General features: G+C 41.8%; 1 protein-coding gene across 2 annotated transcripts in view; it reads left to right on the top strand.

Moving 5' to 3' along the window:
• The window catches only part of fam222ba (family with sequence similarity 222 member Ba), an 81083-nt gene that overhangs the window by 34359 nt on the left and 25119 nt on the right, over positions 1-21605 (top strand). Inside the window, exon 2 of one of the 2 annotated variants that reach the window (XM_072243145.1) lies at positions 652-711. The exons of the other annotated variant lie outside the window; for it this stretch is intronic. The gene's annotated coding sequence lies outside the window, so the exon portion shown is untranslated. The remainder of the gene's footprint in view (positions 1-651; positions 712-21605) is intronic. 2 annotated transcript variants of the gene reach the window in all.

Below are 21605 nucleotides of genomic sequence, written 5' to 3'. Positions count from 1 at the left end.
CAAACTTAAATATGGCATTGGAGCTGTGCTTAGCCACACAGACTTGCAGGAGCTAAGCACACAGCCTTGTAGTGCATCAGTGCTAATGGAGATTGAGGAGATGTTATTGCCTATCCGAACTGACTGGGGTCTGCAAGTGAGGAAATCGAAGATCAAGTAGCACAAGGAGGTATTGAGGCCAAGCTCTTGAAGCTTCTTGGTTAGTTTTGAAGGGATGATAGTATTGAATGCCGAGCTCTCTGATGGTGGTGTCTGAAAAGAGGATGCTGTCTAAGTTGCATGCCATCTTGGACAATGTCTCCCATCCACTACATAATGTACTGGTTGGGCACAGGAGTACATTCAGCCAGAGACTAATTCCACCGAGATGCAACACAGAGCGTCATAGGAAGTCATTCCTGCCTGTGGCCATCAAACTTTACAACTCCTCCCTTGGAGGGTCAGACACCCTGATCCAATAGGCTGGTCCTGGACTTATTTCCTGGCATAATTTACATATTACTATTTAACTATTTATGGTTTTATTACTATTTAATTATTTATGGTGCAACTGTAATGAAAACCAATTCTCCCCGGGATCAATCAAGTATGACTATGACTATGGCTATAGTCAGTGAAGAGCATCCTGATGTATGTATCTTTGTTGTTTAGGTGTTCCAGGATTGAGTGAGGAGCCAATGAGATGGCATCTGCCGTGAACCTGTTGTGCCGGTAGGCAAACTGGAGCAGACCTGAAACATAATTTTATCAGAATCACGTATATTATCACCGGCATGTGACATGAAATTTGTTAACTTAGCAGCAGCAGTTCAATGCAATTCATAATCTAGCAGAGAAAGGAAAAAAATAAATTAAATAAAACATAACAATAAATAAACAAGTAAATCAATTACGTATATTGAATAGATTTTTAAAAATGTGAAAAAACAGAAATACTGTATATTAAAAAAAGTGAGGTAGTGTCTAAAGCTTCAATGTCCATTTAGGAATTGGATGGCAGAGGGGAAGAAGCTGTCCCTGAATCACTGAGTGTGTGTCTTCAGGCTTCTGTACCTCCTACTTGATGGTAACAGTGAGAAAAGGGCATGCCCTGGGTGCTGGAGGCCCTTAATAATGGACGCTGCCTTTCTGAGACACCGCTCCCTAAGGATGTCCTGGGTACTTTGTAGGCTAGTGCCCAAGATGGAGCTGACTAGATTTACAACCTTCTGCATCTTTCCATATATGCTGCCTAACCTGCTGAGTATATCCTGCATTTTCTGTTGATTCTTAAAAATTTCATTGTTGATGTCTGTTTTTCCTGAGAGTGGCCTTCTGATAGAAGTGGTCAGTGTTTATCGGGGTTTTGCCTGGAGTGTTAATCATGCATTAAGTTGTACAACCCTATCCCTGATAAACGGACATCCCGTTGGAGCAAGGGTTGAGGAGGCGATGGTGTGCTCTTGGACTTTTGAGATTGACAGCTATTTTTGTGAGGATCTCCACAGGATAATATACACGCTGTGGCCACTTTATTAGGTACAAGAGTGGAACCTGGTGTGGTCTTCTGCTGCTCTTGCCTAGCCACTTCAAGATTCAATGTGTTGTACATTCAGAGATGCTCTTCTGAACACCACCATGCATGGTTATTTGTGTTGCTGTCGCCTTCCTGCCAGCATGAACCAGTTGGGCCATTCTCCTCTGACTTCTGTTTTTTTCCATACCATTCTCTGTCAACTATAGAGACTCGTTCGTGAAATTCTCAGGTCAACAGTTCCTGAGTTACTCAAACCACCCTGTCATTCAAAGTTTCAAAGTACATTTGTTATCAAAAAATATATAAATTATACAACCATGGGATTTGTTTGCATAGAGGTAGTCACAAAGCAAGAAACATGAAAGAACCCAATTTAAAAAAAAGACCAACACCCAGTGTGTCACAGAAAGCAGGGGTGGGCGGGGGGGAGGGGGACACAAATCATGCAAACAATAGAAGTGAGCAACAACATTCCGAACCAAATTGAGTCCTCAGATCCAAACCCTGGAGCAGCCTGGAGTAGGTTGAAAGCCTCAGTATCAGTTCATCATGTTAGAGGGCACAGAACACAGCAGCTGGGGCAGTCTTCATAGCCTCAGTGCCATGGAGACTGGAGTCACCATTGTAGAGAGCGAGCAAAAATCAGTGCACGCCTCCAATCCCAATGCAGTCTTTCCAGTCTAGCTAGACCAGCATTTAAGTTGTCTAAACAACGGATAGTACCTTGCATCAGGACCCAGGAACCACTGCAGCAAAAGACTGTGGCGCCACAGAGAGAAAAGCGAACATCGTGGGAGACTCTCACCTCCGATCTGGATCGGTGTTTATAGATTGTTTGAACAGCAGACTGTACCACTGCTGCAAAGGGCCCATGGCCTAGACCACGCTGTCCAGCGACTTCACTTCAGACCCAGATTTTGCTGCCCAGCCCAAGGCCATTCTCAAACTCTTCAAGTTAGCTCAGTGCCCAGAGCGATCCAACCTCGTACAGGCATCCTCTACCCCAATTTCTCCTCTCCAAATGGCTCATTCTATCTGCATTGATTCTGCAACACACCAGCATGTCTCATTCCTTGAACTCGCTTTGCCTTTGTTTGCCTCTTCATAGTTTGCAGTGATAATTTAACACAATTTATTTCAGAAAAGGTGTTATTAGCAATGTTTTGGTCAAATGTCATGCCTTTTGAACTACCAGTGAGCTGTTGTACATGTGCCATCTTAACCAGAAGTCCACGGTCAAAGTCACTTAGGTCACATTTCTTCCCCCATTCTGATGTTCAGTCTGAACAACAACTGAACCTCCTGACCATGTCTACACGCTTTTATGCATTGAGTTGTTGCCACATGATTAGCTGATTAGATATTTGCATTAATGAGCAGGTGTACAGGTGTTCCTAATATAGTGATCACTGGGTATATTCTTGTAGAAATAAAGTGATAACGTACTGTAGAAAGAAAGGGACCAGAAAACTCAGAAACTCCTCTTCTGTGGCTTTTATTCAGGTCTGAGATATTTCCATTAAGTCCTTGTCTGAAATAATGTGACCTTCTCTGGAAAGTTGATGTGTACTAATTTGTGCTGATCTGAGAACCACAACTAATAAACATTTCTCATACTGGTTGGGGAAAGTCAGCTTATTTTAGTAGTAAAAAGTCTGATTAACATTTCATTGATATTAATGTAAGTAATTGAGCCAACAACTTGATGATTTGGGCTGTCTGGAAAATAACTAATGTCTTTGCTTATCTTGTAAATGGCACTTCAGTCCTGCACCTCCCAGGTAGGACAGAAATTGTTGAGGCTTTTATATTTGGAGTCAGTTCTGATTATGGCATAGTGCCATCGTCTGTACTGATTATAGCTGCAGGCCTGTCGTTAACCACTCGTGAATAAGCAACAGATATATGTTAATGAACTGTTCTAAATTCATGCTGTCGTATAACATGCTTCTACTGCCCTCGCTCTTCCACCTAACCATGGATTTTTATAACAGGTGCACACTGGTTCACGGTGTTTATCTGCATTAATTTAGTTGTTAAATATATAATTCCTTTCAAAATCATGCTTGGAGTCATGTCAACGCAACATTATTGATTTGCTCTGCTGTGGCATTTCATGTAATATCTCACCTCAGATGTGAAAATGAAAGGATGTCTGTGAAAATGCTATTGTGTGGTTACTCGTTGTCGTCTTACTTGACCAGTGTCATCTATGAGTAAGCATAGGCCTCTCTGTCCTTTGAGCCTGCTCTGCCATTCACTTAGATCATAGCTCAAATGACCATCAGCCTTATCTCCACATCCTGCCCATCCCTGGTAACCTTACACCTTCTTGTGTATCAGGAATCTAGCTAGCCTTGTCTTAGCTGTACTCAAAAGCTCTGTGTCATCATCTTTCAGGAAGAGAGTTCTGAAAATGCATGAACCTTGAGAGAAAAGATTAAAGAAGATGACCTTTATTTGTCCACTTTGATGCAAACAACACATTCCACTGTATGTTTCAGGGCAATGTCCAACCACAGTCTGAGAATGTGTTGGGGGTAGCCTGCAAGTGTCTCCATGCTTCCAATGACAGCAAAGCATGTCCACAACTTGCTAACCCTAACTTGTATGTCTTTGGAATGGCCACGGGGAAATATACAAACATCTTACAGAAAGTGACAAGAATTGAACCCGGATCAGTGGTCGTTGGCACTGTAAAGCAATGTGCTAACCACTATGCTACCATTCCAAAAAAAAATTACCTTATCTCTGTCATATAAGGTCAACCTCTTATTTTTAAACAGTAATCTTATAACTAAATCTTCCCATGAGGAAACATTCCATCTGTATTACCTCAGGATTGAGATGTGCTTCATCTCAACTCCAGCAGATACAAACCTCATCCAACCATCCCTTATAATTATTCCCACTTGTTCCAGGTGTTATTCTAATAAACCTCCAAACAGCTTCTGTTGTGTAAACATCCTGCAGATGTGGTTCCAGCAATGTTGTACACAAACAAAGCATAACCTTGCATTTCTGTTTAATTCCCCAGTACTTAATAACCAATAACAGGAAATTAGAAATGTGTGCAATAAAGGAACAGCAGTTATAATGGGTGACTTCAATCTACATGTAGATTGGGTGAACCAAATTGGTAAAGGTGCTGAGGAAGAGGATTTCTTGGAATGTATGCGGGATGGTTTTTTGAACCAACATGTCGAGGAACCGACTAGAGAGCAGGCTATTCTGGACTGGGTTTTAAGCAATGAGGAAGGGTTAATTAGCAATCTTGTCGTGAGAGGCCCCTTGGGTAAGAGTGACCATAATATGGTGGAATTCTTCATTAAGATGGAGAGTGACATAGTTAATTCAGAAACAAATGTTCTGAACTTAAAGAGGGGTAACTTTGAAGGTATGAGACGTGAATTAGCTAAGATAGACTGGCAAATGACACTTAAAGGATTGACGGTGGATATGCAATGGCAAGCATTTAAAGGTTGCATGGATGAACTGCAACAAATGTTCACCCCTGTTTGGCAAAAGAATAAATCAAGGAAGGTAGTGCACCCGTGGCTGACAAGAGAAATTAGGGATAGTATCAATTCCAAAGAAGCAGCATACAAATAAGCCAGAGAAAGTGGCTCACCTGAGGACTGGGAGAAATTCAGAGTTCAGCAGAGGAGGACAAAGGGCTTAATTAGGAAGGGGAAAAAAGATTATGAGAGAAAACTGGCAGGCAACATAAAAACGGACTGTAAAAGCTTTTATAGATATGTAAAAAGGAAAAGACTGGTAAAGACAAATGTAGGTCCCCTGCAGGCAGAAACAGGTGAGTTGATTATGGGGAGCAAGGACATGGCAGACCAATTGAATAATTACTTTGGTTCTGTCTTCACTAAGGAGGACATAAATAATCTTCCAGAAATAGTAGGGGACAGAGGGTCCAGTGAGGTGGAGGAACTGAGCGAAATACATGTTAGTAGGGAAGTGGTGTTAGGTAAATTGAAGGGATTGAAGGCAGATAAATCCCCAGGGCCAGATGGTCTGCATCCCAGGGTGCTTAAGGAAGTAGCCCAAGAAATAGTGAATGCATTAGTGATAATTTTTCAAAACTCGTTAGATTCTGGACTAGTTCCTGAGGATTGGAGGGTAGCTAATGTAACTCCACTTTTTAAAAAAGGAGGGAGAGAGAAACCGGGGAATTATAGACCGGTTAGCCTAACGTCGGTGGTGGGGAAACTGCTGGAGTCAGTTATCAAGGATGTGATAACAGCACATTTGGAAAGTGGTGAAATGATCGGACAAAGTCAGCATGGATTTATGAAAGGAAAATCATGTCTGACGAATCTCATAGAATTTTTTGAGGATGTAACTAGTAGAGTGGATAGGGGAGAACCAGTGGATGTGGTATATTTGGATTTTCAGAAGGCTTTTGACAAGGTCCCACACAGGAGATTAGTGTGCAAACTTAAAGCACATGGTATTGGGGGTAAGGTATTGGTGTGGGTGGAGAGTTGGTTAGCAGACAGGAAGCAAAGAGTGGGAATAAACGGGACCTTTTCAGAATGGCAGGCGGTGACTAGTGGGGTACCGCGAGGCTCAGTGCTGGGACCCCAGTTGTTTACAATATATATTAATGACTTGGATGAGGGAATTAATGCAGCATCTCCAAGTTTGCGGATGACACGAAGCTGGGTGGCAGTGTTAGCTGTGAGGAGGATGCTAAGAGGATGCAGGGTGACTTGGATAGGTTGGGTGAGTGGGCAAATTCATGGCAGATGCAATTTAATGTGGATAAATGTGAAGTTATCCACTTGGGTGGCAAAAATAGGAAAACAGATTATTATCTGAATGGTGGCCAATTAGGAAAAGGGGAGGTGCAACGTGACCTGGGTGTCATTATACACCAGTCATTGAAAGTGGGCATGCAGGTACAGCAGGTAGTGAAAAAGGCGAATGGTATGCTGGCATTTATAGCGAGAGGATTTGAGTACAGGAGCAGGGAGGTACTACTGCAGTTGTACAAGGCCTTGGTGAAACCGCACCTGGAGTATTGTGTGCAGTTTTGGTCCCCTAATCTGAGGAAAGACATCCTTGCCATAGAGGGAGTACAGAGAAGGTTCACCAGATTGATTCCTGGGATGGCAGGACTTTCATATGAAGAAAGAATGGATGAACTGGGCTTGTACTCGTTGGAATTTAGAAGATTGAGGGGGGATCTGATTGAAACGTATAAGATCCTAAAGGGATTGGACAGGCTAGATGCAGGAAGATTGTTCCCGATGTTGGGGAAGTCCAGAACGAGGGGTCACAGTTTGAGGATAGAGGGGAAGCCTTTTAGGACTGAGATTAGGAAAAACTTCTTCACACAGAGAGTGGTGAATCTGTGGAATTCTCTGCCACAGGAAACAGTTGAGGCCAGTTCATTGGCTATATTTAAGAGGGAGTTAGATATGGCCCTTGTGGCTACGGGGGTCAGGGGGTATGGAGGGAAGGCTGGAGCGGTGTTCTGAGTTGGATGATCAGCCATGATCATAATAAATGGCGGTGCAGGCTCGAAGGGCCGAATGGCCTACTCCTGCACCTATTTTCTATGTTTCTAATAACATTCTGTTAGCTTTCCTAATTATTTTCTGTTCCTGCGAATGCACACAAGGAACCTATATGTTTTGATAGTCAGACTTCTGTCATCTCACACTATTTAGATACTTAGTTTTGCCAAATTGGACAAATAAACATTTTTCTATAATAACTTCTCATTACCAGATCTTCACTCACTTGAAGAAACTATCTTCCTTTTTTCTTTCGTAGTCATCTTATGTCCTCTTTACATTTACTTTCTTACCTATCTTTGTTCAATAGCAAGTTTACAAGCCTTACCTTCATTCCTATATTTTATTTATTTATTTATTCAGTGATGCAGTGTGGAGTAGGCCCTTCTAGCCCTTTGAGCCATGTCACCCAGCAACCCCATAACCCCAATAAACCCTAACCTAATCATGGGACAATTTATAATCACCGGTGGTATGTCTTACATGGACTGTGTGAAGAAACTGGACAACCTGGGAAAAACCCACACATTCCTTGCAGAGAACGTACTGAGACTCCTTACAGAACAGCACGGAAATTGAATTCTGAACTCCAGAACTCCTTCAGCTGTAATAGCATCTAACTAACCACTATGCTACCATGGCGACTACAGTACTTTCTTTATTTTCCTGTAAATGCCTGCTAGAAAATGGATCTCAAGGTAGTATATGGTGACATATACACATTTGTGTAATAAATTTACTTTGAACTCTATAAATTGGGGAATAAATGTTGAGGCTCCAGCACTGATCCTTGTGGACATCATGTTACACCATGACACCATGTTATACTATTCTGCATCTCCCCAAGCAGGGAAAGACCATTTATACGTCCTCTCAATTTCCAGCATTTTAGTAAGCAAGATCTGATTAAAAGATTAGCTTTATTTGTCACATGCACATCAAAACAGTGAAATGCATTATTTGAGTCAAATCAAATCAGCAAGGACTGTGCTAGGCAGCCCACAAGTGTTGCCATGCTTCCATCGCCAACATAGCATGCCCACAACTCACTATCCCTAAGCCATAAAACCATAAGGAATAGGAAAAGAATTAGGCCATTTGGTTAGTCATCTCATCCTGGCTGATCCAATTTTCCTGTCAGCCCCAGTCTCCTGCCTTCTTCCTGTATCCCTTCCTGCCCTGACCAATCAAGAATCTATCATCCTCTGCCTTAATTATACATAAGGACTTGGCCTCCACAGCTGTCTATGGCAAACAAATTCCATAGATTCACCACTCTGTGGATAAACAAATTCCTCCTCATCTTCATTCTAAGAGGACGCCCCTCTATTCTGAGGCTGTGTCCTCTGGTCTTAGACTCTCCCACCAGAGGAAACATTCTCTCCACGTTCACTCTATAAGGCCTTTCACCATTCGATAGGTTTCAGTGAAGTCACCCCTCATTCAAACTGCTCACAATACTCCAGGTAAGGCCTCACCTAGTATTTTATGAGGTCTCAACATTACATCCTTGCTTTTAAGAGCATAAGTCATAGAAGCAGAATTAGGCCTTTCAGCCTATCATCTGTTCTGCCATTTCATCATGGCTGATCCCGGATCCCACTCAATCCCATACACCTGGCTTCTCACCATAGCCTTTGATGCCCTGACCAATCAGGAAACTATCAATTTTCACTTTAAGTATACCCATGGTCTTGACCTCCATCGCGGTTTGTGGCAGAGCATTCCACAGATTCACTACTCTCTGGCTAAAAAAAAATTCCTCCTTACTTATGTTGGAAAGGATTGGCCCTCAATTTTGAGGCTATGCCCTCAGGTTCTGGACACCCCCACCATAGGAAACATTCTCTCCACATCCATCTTATCTAGTCCTTTCAACATTCAGTAGATTTCAATGAGATCCCCTGCATTCTTTTAAATTCCAGTGAGTACAGGCCCAAAGTGGCCAAATGCCCCTTATGTTAACCCCTTCATTCCTAGAATTACCCTCATGAACCTCCTGTAGACTCTAATGACAACACATCCTTTCTGAGATATTGGGCCAAAACTGTTGACAATACTTCAAGTGCAGACTGACTAGCACTTTATAAAGCATCAGCATTGTCTCCTTGTTTTTATATTCAATTCCCCTTGAAATGAATGCTAACATTGCATTTGCCGCCTTCATTACACTCAACCTGCAAATTAACCTTGAGAGAATCCTGCACAAGGACTCACAAGCTGTTTTGCGACTGTTTTCTGTATTTTCTCTCCATTTAGAAAATAGTCAACCCTTAATATTTTTTTCGGCTGAAGTACATGACCATACATTTTGTGACACTGTATTCCATCTACCATTTCTTTGCCCATTCTCCTAATCTGTCTAAGTCCTTCTGTAGCCTCTCTACTTCCTTAAAACTACCTGTTCCTCCACCTATCTTCATATCATTTGCAAACTTTGCAACAGAGCCATCAATTCCATCATCCAAACCATTGACATATAATGTAAAAATAATCAGTCCCAACACACACCCCTAGTGGAACATCATTAGTCACTGGCAGCCAGCCAGAAAAGGCTCCCTCTTTTCCCACTCTTTGCCTCCTGCCAATTAGCTATTATCCATGCTAGAATCTTTGCCGTAATACCATAGGCTTATAGCTTGTTAAGCAGCCTCATGTAGGGCACCTTGTCAAAGGCCTTCTGAAAATCCAAGTACACAACATCAGCTGATCCTTCTTTATCTATCCAGCTTGTTTTTTCTTCAGAGAATTCCAGCAGATTTGTCAGGCAAGGTTTTCCCTTGAGGAAACCATGCTGACTATGACCTATTTTATCATGTGCCTCCAACTACTCTGAGACCTCATCCTTAATAATGGAGTCCAACATCTTCCCAACCATTGAGGTCAGCCTAACTGGCCTATGGTTTCCTTTCTCCTGTCTCTTGAAGAGTGGAGTGACATTTGTAATTTTCCAGTCTTCTGGAACCATTTCAGAATGTAGTGATTCTTGAAAGAATGCCTCCACAATCTCTTCAGCTTCCTTTTCTAGAACTCTGGGGTGGTCACCGTCTAGTCCAGGTGACTTATCCACCTTAAGACCTTTCAATTTTCCAAGAAACTTCTCTAGTTATGGTAACATCTCACACTTCATGCCCCTTGACACCTGGAACTTCCACCATACTGTTAGTGTCTTCCACAGTTCACCCGCTGTTTCATTGTTCCCCATTACCCCTTGTCCAGCATCGTTTTCCAGCAGTCCGATATCCACTCTCACTTCTCTTTTACATTTTATGCACCTGAAGCAACCCGTACATCTTTGGAACGTGGGAGGAAGCTGGAGTATCTGTAGCAAACCCATGCGGTTATGGAGAGAATGTACAAACTCCTTACAGACAGTGACGGCAGTTGAATCCCAACTGGTGATCATTGCCTGGCACTGTGAAGTGGTGCACAAACTGTTACGCTACCGCACCATGATGAGACCCTGTGAAAGGTCTCATCTTTTTAGGAATATATGAGGTACTCAGAAAATAATTGACCCAAGTTTTAACATCTTGTTATGTGGATTGTTATATTTTAGCAATTAACTTGTCAGTCTTAGTATTGTAATGCTCAAAATGTGCAATAGACTATCAAATTTTCTGGTTCTGCTAACATTAGTTTGACTGTTAAGCTGGCATATATTGTTGCTGACAGCCGTTTCAGTGAGCTAATGATAAGAAAAAGTTCAGAAGAAACAAATTAGCACCTAATTCTACAGTAGTTGATCTAACTGAAGGGGGCTGGCTTTGAGAAATTGCACAAACCTTTTACTAAAGTGTTTTGTGTTTTTATCTGGAATGTCTGATGCTTATTAATTGCAGGAGATCCTGTTATATGCTGAGATGGAGTTTCAGTGTCATAATTGGGTCAAGGTACGAGAGAATGCTACCTATTTATATTGCTGACTCCCGGCAGTAGCAGCTTGTTGGGATTTATTTATGTAGTATGGTGATTTGACTGTCGTTCTATATTGCATTGTCAGTGAATTTGTCCCAGCGTGATGTCTACCCTCAAGGTGAGTGTGTGTGAAATTGGGACTGATTGTATGTCAAATTCTGGCATTTATGCTGTTTTCAGATTGTATTTCAAATCTAATTGACAATGCCTGCATATATTTTAATCTGGCATGGACATAGCTCCCTCTTCCCTGTGCTGATCAAGATAAATATAACACTGGTGATGGGGAGCAGAGCTTCAGCGATGTGGCTGTGTTTGTTTATTATTTTATTTCCAGGCCAGTTGAAGGATCTCAACCTGAAACGTCAACTTATCCTCCCCCCCCTCCTACCCCCCTAGATGTCGCCTGATCTGAGTTCCACCAGCAGTTTGTTCTTTGCACCAGCAGTTTGTTCTTTGTTCACTGGTAACTTCCAGCTTCTATAAACTATTGCCTCTTATCTGCAGGCAGTGGCCACTTTATTTGATATGTCCTGTCCCTAATAAAGTGGCCTCTGAGTGTATGTTCATGATCTTCTGCTAAAATCCATTCATTTCAAGGTTTGACATGTTGTACATTCAGAGATGATCTTCTTTATACTACTGTTGTAACATGTGGTTATTTGAGTTACTTTTGCCTTCCTGTCTGCTTGAGCTAGTCTGGCCATTCTCCCCTGACCTCTTTCATTAGCAAGGCGTTATCACCTATGGAACTGCTACTCACTGGATGGTTTATTTTTCTGTTTCTTGCACCATTCTTTGTAAATTCTAGAGATTGTTGTGCGTGAAAATCTCAGGAGATTAGCAGGTTCTGAAATATTCAAACCACTTCTTCTGGCGCCAACAATCATTCCACGGTCAAAGTCACTTTGATCACTTTTCTTCCCCATTCTGATGTTTGGTCTGAACAACTGAATCTCTTGATCATGTCTGCACGCTTTTATGCTTTGAGTTGCTGTTGATGCCACATGATTGGCTGATTAGATATTTGTATTTTCGAGCAGGTGTACAGATGTATCTAATAACGTGGTCACTGAATGTAAGACGTCATTCGAAAAGTATTCTCTAATACCTGCCAAAAAGTCTTTTTATTAATGCAAATGTACAACTTGTCTGGAGAGAGGGTGCTGTGTGTTGGTGTTTGTGGTAACCTCCCAACATGTCACAACTGAGCAGGAAAGAACACTGGATAGTAGTATTGTGCTTTCTTTCCTCTACTTTTCATTCCAATGGTGTGCCTCTATTATTTGGGGATAATAGTGCTGAGCTCAGACTGTGGCTCAAAGCCACAGCCCCTTTACGTACGCGTGCGTATACACACACACACACACACACACACACACACACACACTCCGTCGCTCTCTCACGCTGTCTATCACTCAGCCAAAACATCAACTGTTATTTCCCCTCCATAGAACCTGGCTAACCTGCTGAATTCATCCATCATTTTGTGTGTATTACTCTGGAGTTCCAGCATCTGCAAAATCTCGTGTGTTTATGGTTTCCCCTTTTATGTAGGGAGTATTAATCAGGTACTGCACTGGATGCACAAAGTATAAAATGTATATTCAGAACCATGTATTATGCTATGTGTTCAACACCATTAGAGGTGAGATGTCTTTGCTTTGCTAACTGATTAGCACTTTGTTTCAAGGTTAGTTCTTGATGTGCAGTAACTTGCGATGTTGCACGTGACTGCTTTTAAGATCTGTGAAGTGCAAAATCTAGATTTTGAAATTGATAAGGTGGTTGTTAGCTGACCTTATTAAGGTCAGTTAACACCACCTTATCAAATTCAAAATGCAGTCGGCAACTGTTTGAGTCGAGCACAAAGCTGAAACCTTCCAAGCCTTTAAGCGTGTTGGTTCTGCATCTTGATGAAAAATAAAAATTTGAGCTGTCAGGATTCAACTTCATAAAGAAAGCTAGGCAATATTCTATATTACACTTTTCAGAAAGTCAACTCCCAAAATTCTTTATATAACCTATAAAGTATTTAGAAAATACTTCTTACATTGTTGAAACAGTCTATCATATTTAATGTTGCAAAGCAAACTCCCCTCCCCAACCCCAGTACAGTACAATGAATGATTTCTATATTGGTTGAAGAATAAATATTGAACAAGATTGTACAAGTACATGAATTGGAAAGGTTTAGAAAGCTAAAGCTTTTCTTTTTCAAGGGAAGGAGGATGAGAGATAACTTGATAGAAGTATACAAGCTGATAGAGTGGCCTCTGAATATGTGCCTCTATCAGATGACTCCTGTACCTAATAAAGTGGCCACTGAATGCACATTTGTGATCTTCTCCTGCTGTTGCCCATTAACTTCAAGATTCAATGTGTTGTGCATTCAGAGCTGCCCTTCTGCACACTGCTCTTGTAACGTGTGGTTACTTGAGTTACTCTTTCCATCCTGACAGCTGAAACCAGTCAGGCCATTCTCCTCTGATTTCTCTCTTTAACAAGGCGTACTCGCCCTTAGAACTGCCACTCACTGGATGACTTTTGTTTTTCTCACTTTTCCCCGTAAACTCTAGAGACTGTTGTGTGTGAAAATTCCAGGAGATCAGTTTCTGAGATACTCAACCTTCTTTAGAAGAATGAGGGGAGACCTCATAGAAACCATTTCGAATGTTGAAAGGCATGGACAGAGTGGATGTGGCAAAGTTGTTTCCCATGATGGGGGAGTCTAGTATGAGAGGGCATGACTTAAGGATTGAAGGGCGCCCATTCAGAACAGAAATGCGAAGAAATTTTTTTAGTGAGAGGGTAGTGAATCTATGGAATTTGTTGCCACGGGCAGCAGTGGAGGCCAAGTCATTGGGTGTATTTAAGGCAGAGATTGATAGGTATCTGAGTAGCCTGGGCATCGAAGGTTATGGTGAGAAGGCTGGGGAGTGGGACTAAATAGGAGAATGGATCAGCTCATGATAAAATGGTGGAGCAGACTCGATGGGCCGAATGGTCTACTTCTGCTCCTTTGTCTTATGGTCTTATGGTCAATCCTCCCTGTCTGGCGTCAACAATCATTCTACAGTTAAAGCAACTCAGATCCCATTTCTTCCCGATTTTAATGTTTGGTCTAAACAACTGAACCTCTTGACCATGTCTGCATGCTGGTATGCATTGAGTTGCTGCCACATGTTAGGCAATTAGATATTGGTGTTAACAGACAGGTGTATAGGTGTACCTAATAAAATAGCCAGGGAGGGTAGATCAAGTGGACAGCCAGAGTCTTTTTCCCAAGGCAGAAATGGCTAATAGGGCACATAATTTTAAGGTGATTGAAGAAAAGTACAGGGGAATGTCAGAAGTAGGATTTTTACAGAATAATGGGGTTTGGAACATGCTGCATGGGTAGTGATAGTGGTAGAGACATATGCATTAGGGACTTTTAAGAGACTCATAGGTAGGCACATCTATGATAGAAAAATGGAGAGCTATGTGGTAGGGAAAGGTTAGATCGATCTTAGACTAGGTAAAAGGTCAACCAAATGTCATGGACCAAAGGGCCTTTGCTGTGTTCTAATGTTCTATGTTCTAAAATAGTAGAGATAAACTGCATGCTGAACTGCGATGGGTTCTTTTTGTGTCCATTTGAGACAGCAGGTTGGTCCAAATGGCCTAATTCTGCTGCACTTGGTTGTGCCTGTGATGGAGCTGACTGAACCTATAATCCCGTAGAGGGGTTCCCAACCTGGTATTGGTCCGTGGCATAAATATGGTTGGGAACCCCTGCTCTGTGGCTGCTTGGGATGCTGCGCATTTGGAGCCTCCAAACCACATTGTGATGCAACCAGTCAGAATGCATCTGTTGTAATTTATAAAGTCTTTGGTGACATACCAGACCTTCTCAAACTCCAAATGAAGTATGTCTTCTTTGTGATTGCATCAATGTGTAGATCCTGTGAAGCGCTGATGCTCTCCATCCTGCATCTGTTGAAATTTATAAGGTCTTTGGTGACATACTAACTTTAGCAATGTAGCCCACTTCATCCAGAGTGTCTGCTAATTTGTAAGGATATATTTTTATACGAGACCAAAGTCAAAGTTGAATTCATTGTCATATGCACAAGTAAGTACATGTGTGTACATGTGCAGTGAAAATCTTACTTGCAGCAGCATCATAGGTACATAGCATCATATAAGCAGCATTCATAAGAAAAGCAAATTAAATATAAACAATACATGATTTTTACTAAAAGGGACGCAGTCTACTTTACGACAGAGTAATCAAAGTGGTCATAGTGTTGCTTAACTATGGGGTTTTGCTGGTTTGTTTAATAACCGAGTGGTTGAAAGAAAGTAGCTAACTTGAGCCTGGTGGTGTGAGACTTCAGTCTTCTCTACCTCCTGCCTAATGGTAGCTGTGAGAAGATGGTTTGGATGGTGGGGATCCTTGAAGATGGATGAGGTAGTGCTTTGTGTTCATTACTGCTGATGGTGGGGAAAGATGCAGCCGTGACATACTGGGAAGACATCACTACTCTCTGCAGCTTCTTGTATTCCTGTGCATTTGAATTGCTGTACCACAAAGGTCCTATTTTCATTGATGTAAATTCTCAAGATTTGGACAACGTTAGAAAGCCCTTGATTGGGCAGTATAAGGAGAGAGTTTAAGAAACGTGAGTCAGGGACAGGTTGAAACCTTTGTACTCTCCAATTAATGACTTTAGAATTAACAGCTCAACTTTATGTGAATGTTCTGATAAAATAGCCTTTTAAAATTGGGATTAAGTTTTGGAAAAAAAAACTACCTCAAATTGTGCTACCGAACTAAAGGGCAATTTCCTCCTAACTCAAATAGCTGGCTGCTCCATTAAAATTGAGGTTACCCACTTGCCCACTGAGAAAATTGAATGTTTGACTTCTCAGCTTAAACAGTTCTCTCCTATGGAAAGGGGCGGAGGTTAACAGGATGCATATCAGGAAATCAAGGCATGAGGACGTTGGGTTTATTATATTCATACAGGGCACGATTCAGTGACCTAAATGAAAACTGCTAGATTACGAAGGGAGATAGTACAATTCTTCAGGTAATAGTCATTAGAGTGATTGAAGTACCAGAGGAATCTTCACTGTTCCACATGTTCAAAAATTGAGTCAGAAGGGAAATTGGGCTAGACTACAAACACATAAAGGTTAATGGAATTGCAGAATATGTTAGCAAGAAGGCATTGAAGTGGGCAGTACAAATGGCTTTAGGGATCATCTTATGTTTCCAGAGAGAACTTGTTAGAGAGACATAGTGTGGAGATGAGGGGGATGGTATTGACACATTTTAAAGGGCAGAGCTACTTGGACCTTATGGTTATCCTTCCTTAAAAATCCTGTTTAAACTACAGACATGATTACAGCACTCAGCTCCTTTCCACTTAATTTACAAAAGCCTACAGAGATTTTGTAATTTTCATCTTTTCAAATAGATGAGTTCAGTGACACCAGCTTGAATCCTGCAGCCAGATATTTTGCACTGAATTGCTGAATTATTTTAAATTGCTTCAAGATTATCATTGTAAAAATTCGAGAAATTTTCAGCAGAGGGATCGAGGGATCAGTTGCAAGATAACATGAAATTCTCTTCGTCTTGCACATTTGCTGGGAAGCAGCTTGTCTGTGGTCGGTGATTTCAAATATCAGTGGGAAGAGCCAGCTAAAACTTGCTGTCGTAACCTAGCTCTCAAGTGGGCAAGGAAAGAAATGTTTTATGGATATCTGGCTCTGATACATCTCATTACTGAGGTTTTTAGTTTGATTTTCTGCAATGCCAAAATTATTGTTCACTTATTGATCCTACTTTGGAGTTTAATCATGATTTCCTAAAGTTCAAAAAGTTCAAAGTAAATTTGTTATCAAGATACACATATACTATCCTGAGGTTCATTTTCTTGAAGGCATTCTCAGTAGAACAAAGAAATACAATAGAATCAATTAAAAACTACACACAACCAATGTGCAAACAAAAACAAATTGTGCAAATGCCAAAAAAAACCTACATACATAATACATAAAACTGAGCATATGAATTGTAAAATCCTTGAAAGTGAGTTCATAGGTCGTGGAATCAGTGATCAGTTCAGTCAAGAGTCGGCTGCATTCGGTTGCTTCCAGGGTGCTGCATCGGCAAGTTTGCAGTGCTGGAGGTTCATGGCAGGGAGAGTTTCTCCCTTCTGCTGACTGTGTGAGATGATGGGACTTTCGAGAGACTTTGACACTTTTTTTTTTACCGTGCCCATGGTCAGTGCTTTGCACTGTTGTAACTATATGTTATAATTATGTGGTTTTTGTCAGTTTTTTTAGTCTTGGTTTGTCTTGTGTTTCTGTGATATCATACTGGAGGAACATCGTATCATTTCTTATGCATGCATTACTAAATGACAATAAAAGAGGACTGTGTGTCCTCATAATCTAATCTAATCTAATGAGGTGAGTGAAGTTATTCACACTAGTTCAGGAGCCTGATGGTTGAGGGGTAATAACTGTCCCTGAACCTAGTGGTGTGGGACCTAAGGCTCCTATACCTCCCTCCCAAAGGTAGCAGTGAGAAGATAGCATGGCCTGGATGGTGGAGGTCCTTGAAGATTTATTTGTGACAGCGCTCTTTGGAGATGTGCTCAATGTGAGAAGGGTTTTACCCATGATGGACTGGGCTGTGCCCACCATTTTTTTGTAGGCTTTCCTTTCAAGGACATTGATGTTCTGTCAGGTGTATTGATTGTATTTCAATCGCCGTGACCACAAGCTGTTAATCTATTCTTATACATTTTAGAGTCATGAAATCTGTTGTATCCAGAATAACATCTGTGTTATGAAAGACAAGTTTCCATTATGGGTGTTTCAGAATAGTGTGTGGGCATAGAACATAGAAAACCTACAGCACAATACAGGCTCTTCGGCCCACAGAGCTGTGCTGAACATGTCCCTAACTTAAAACTACCTAGGCTTACCCATAGCCCTCTATTTTTCTAAGCTCCATGTACCTATCCAGGAGTCTCTTAAAAGACCCTATCATTTCTGCCTTCACCACCAACACCAGCAGCCCATTCCACACACTCACCGCCCTCTGTGTAAAAAAACTTACCCCTGACATCTCCTCTGTACCGACTTCCAAGCATCTTAAAACTATGCCCTCTCGTGTTAGCCATTTCAGCCCTGGGAAAAAGCCTCTGACTATCCACACGATCAATGCCTCTCATTACCTTGTACACTTCCTATGCTTTCCACGTCTTTCCTGTAGTGAGGCGACCAGAGTTGAGCACAATACTCCAATGTGAGACCAGGGTCCTATATAGACGTAACATTACCTCTCAGCTCTTAAACTCAATCCTACGGTTGATGAAGGCCAATGCACCATATGCCTTCTTAACCACAGAGTCAACCTGCGCAGCAGCTTTGAGTGTCCTATGGACTCGGACCCCAAGATCCCTCTGATCCTCCACACTGCCAAGAGTCTTACCATTAATACTATATTGTGCCATCAAATTTGACCTGCCAAAATGAACCACCTCACACTTATCTGGGTTGAACTCCATCTGCCACTTCTCAGCCCAGTTTTGCATCTTAACGATGTCCCGTTGTAATCTCTGACAGCCCTCCACACTATCCACAACACCCCGAACCTTTGTGTCATCAGCAAATTTACTAACCCATCCCTCCACTTCCTCATACAGGTCATTTATAAAAATCACAAAGAGTAGGGGTCCCAGAACAGATCCCTGAGGCACACCACTGGTCATCGACCTCCATGCAGAATATGGCCCATCTACAACCACCCTTTGCCTTCTGTGGGCAAGCCAGTTCTGGATCCACAAAGCAATGTCCCCTTGGATCCCATGCCTCTCCTTACTTTCTCAAAAAGCCTTGCATGGGGTACCTTTATAAGCCTTGCTGAAATCCATATACAGTACATCTACGGCTCTACCTTCACAAATGTGTTTAGTCACATCTTCAAAAAATTCAATCAGGCTCGTAAGGCACGACCTGCCTTTGACAAAGCCATGCTGACTATTCCTAATCCATATTATGCCTCTCCAAATGTTCATAAATCCTGCCTCTCAGGATCTCCTCCATCAACTTACCAACCACTGAAGTAAGACTCACTGGTCTACAATTTTCTGGGCTATCTCTACTCCCTTTCTTGAATAAGGGAACAACATCCGCAACCCTCCAATCCTCTGGAACCTCTCCCGTCCTCACTGATGGGATCATCGTCAGAGGCTCAGCAATCTCCTCCCTTGCTTCCCACAGGTACATCCTGTCTGGTCCCGGTGACTTATCCAACGATGCTTTCCAAAAGCTCCAGCACAGCCTGTTAATGTCTGTGTGTACAAGCTTTTCAGTCTGCTGCAAGTCAACCCTACAACTGCCAAGGTCCTTTTTCCATAGTGAATACTGAAGCAAAGTATTCATTAAGTACTTCTGCTCTCTCCTCAGGTTCCATGCACACTTTTCCACTGTCTTACTTGATTGGTCCTATTCTCTCATGTCTTGCCCTCTTGCTCTTTACCTACTTGTAGAATGCCTTGAGGTTTTCCTTTATCCTGTCTGCCAAGACCTTCTCATGGTCCCTTCTGGCTCTCCTAATTTCATTCTTAAGCTCCTTCCTGCTCGCTTTATAATCTCCTAGATCTCTATCATTACCTAGGTTTTTGAACCTTTTGTAAGCTCTTCTTTTCTTCTTGACTAGATTTACAACATATTGAATGGTTAAATGATACATCTGCCCCAAGACAGCAGCATCCATCATCATGAACCCCCACCATCCCAGTCATGCTTTCTTCTCACTTCTACCATCGGGCAGAAGGTTCAGGAGCATTAGGTCCCACACCATCAAGTTCAGGTATAGTTATTACCCTTCAACCATCAGGCTCTTGAACCTGTGTGGATAACTTCATTCACCACAACACTGAACTGATTCCACAACCTATAGACTTACTTTCAAGGACTCTATAATAATGTTTTAAATATTTGTTTGTTTGTTTGTATCAGCGCAATTTGTCTTTTGCACATTTTGATGGGTCTTCTGAGGTTGATGTGTATAGGGTAACACACAAAATGTTGGAGGAACTCAGCAAGTCAGGAGAAATAAAAAGTCAACATTATGAACTGAAACAGATTAGATCTGGCAAAGTTATTTACCATGGTAGGGGAGTCTAGGACAAGAGGGCACGACTTCAGGATTGAAGGACGTCCATTTAGAACAGAGATGCGGAGAAGTTACTTTAGTCAGAGGGTGGTAAATCTGTGGAAGTTGTTGCCACGAGCAGCTGTGGAGGCCAAGTCATTGTGTGTATTTAAGGCAGAGATAGATAGGTTCTTGATTAGTCAGGGCATCAAAGGATATGGGGTGGAAGCAGGAGAGTGGGGATGACTGGAAGAATTGGATCAGCCCATGATTGAATGGTGGAGCAGACTCAATGGGCCAAATGGCCTACTTCTGCTCCTATATCTTATGGAAATCTTTCATTAAGACAGTTTATTCCCCTCCATAGATGCTGCCTGAGCTCCTCCAGCTTTTTGTATGTGTGTTGGTCAGGATTTCTAGCATCTTGTGTTTCATAATGTGGAGATGGTGTTGCCTCTTGTGGGTGAATCTAAAACTAGTTCGTTAAAGCTTTATTGTCATTGCTGAGGACAACAAGATTGCAGTGCTACTCCATTCAGTGCAAAACAGGACACCAGCAATTTAATTACTAAAAACTCAATGACCATATATAAAATAATGTCTGAGTTATTTAGAATGATATTGAAGTTACAACTGAATTTAAAACAAACAACACTAAAATTAGAAGAAACAGTGGCTGCCCCATTCAAGTGTTGCACACGTCCATGTTATAAAAATACAATTTTTAAATATAAAATGGCATCAAGAATTAAAGCTGAGATTTTAAAAAAACCTTCTGAAATCAAAGTAAAGTAGCTGCCTCATTTAAACCCAAATATTGTACATGTATTGCACTTTGGAGGTTGTCAAAAGTGCCTATGGACTATGGGTGGGGAACGGGGCATTGTTCAGTTGCACGACAGTCATAGAACATAGAACATAGAATAGTACAGCACAGTACAGGCCCTTCGGCCCACAATGTTGTGCCGACCCTCAAACCCTGCCTCCCATATAACCCCCCACCTTAAATTCCTCCATTTACCTGTCTAGTGGTCTCTTAAATATCACTAGTGTATCTGCCTCCACCATTGACTCAGGCAGTGCATTCCACGCACCAACCACTCTCTGAGTAAAAAACCTTCCCCAAATATCCCTCTTGAACTTCCCACCCCTTACCTTAAAGCCATGTCCTCTTGTATTGAGCGGTGGTGCCCTGGGGAAGAGGCACTGGCTATCCACTCTACCTATTCCTTTTAATATCTTGTATACCTCTATCATGTCTCCTCTCATCCTCCTTCTCTACAAAGCGTAAAGCCCTAGCTCCCTTAATCTCTGATCATAATGCACACTCTCTAAACCAGGCAACATCCTGGTAAGTCTCCTCTGTACCCTTTCCAATGCTTCCATATCCTTCCAATAGTGAAGCGACAGTACTCCAAGTGTGGCCTAACCAGAATTTTATAGAGCTGCATCATTACCTCGTGACTCT

Source organism: Mobula birostris, chromosome 25 (genome assembly GCF_030028105.1).
Source record: "Mobula birostris isolate sMobBir1 chromosome 25, sMobBir1.hap1, whole genome shotgun sequence".
Lineage (NCBI taxonomy): Eukaryota > Metazoa > Chordata > Chondrichthyes > Myliobatiformes > Myliobatidae > Mobula > Mobula birostris.
The sequence above is the reverse complement of the archived record's forward strand: the minus strand, read 5'-3'. Positions and strand labels throughout refer to the sequence as shown.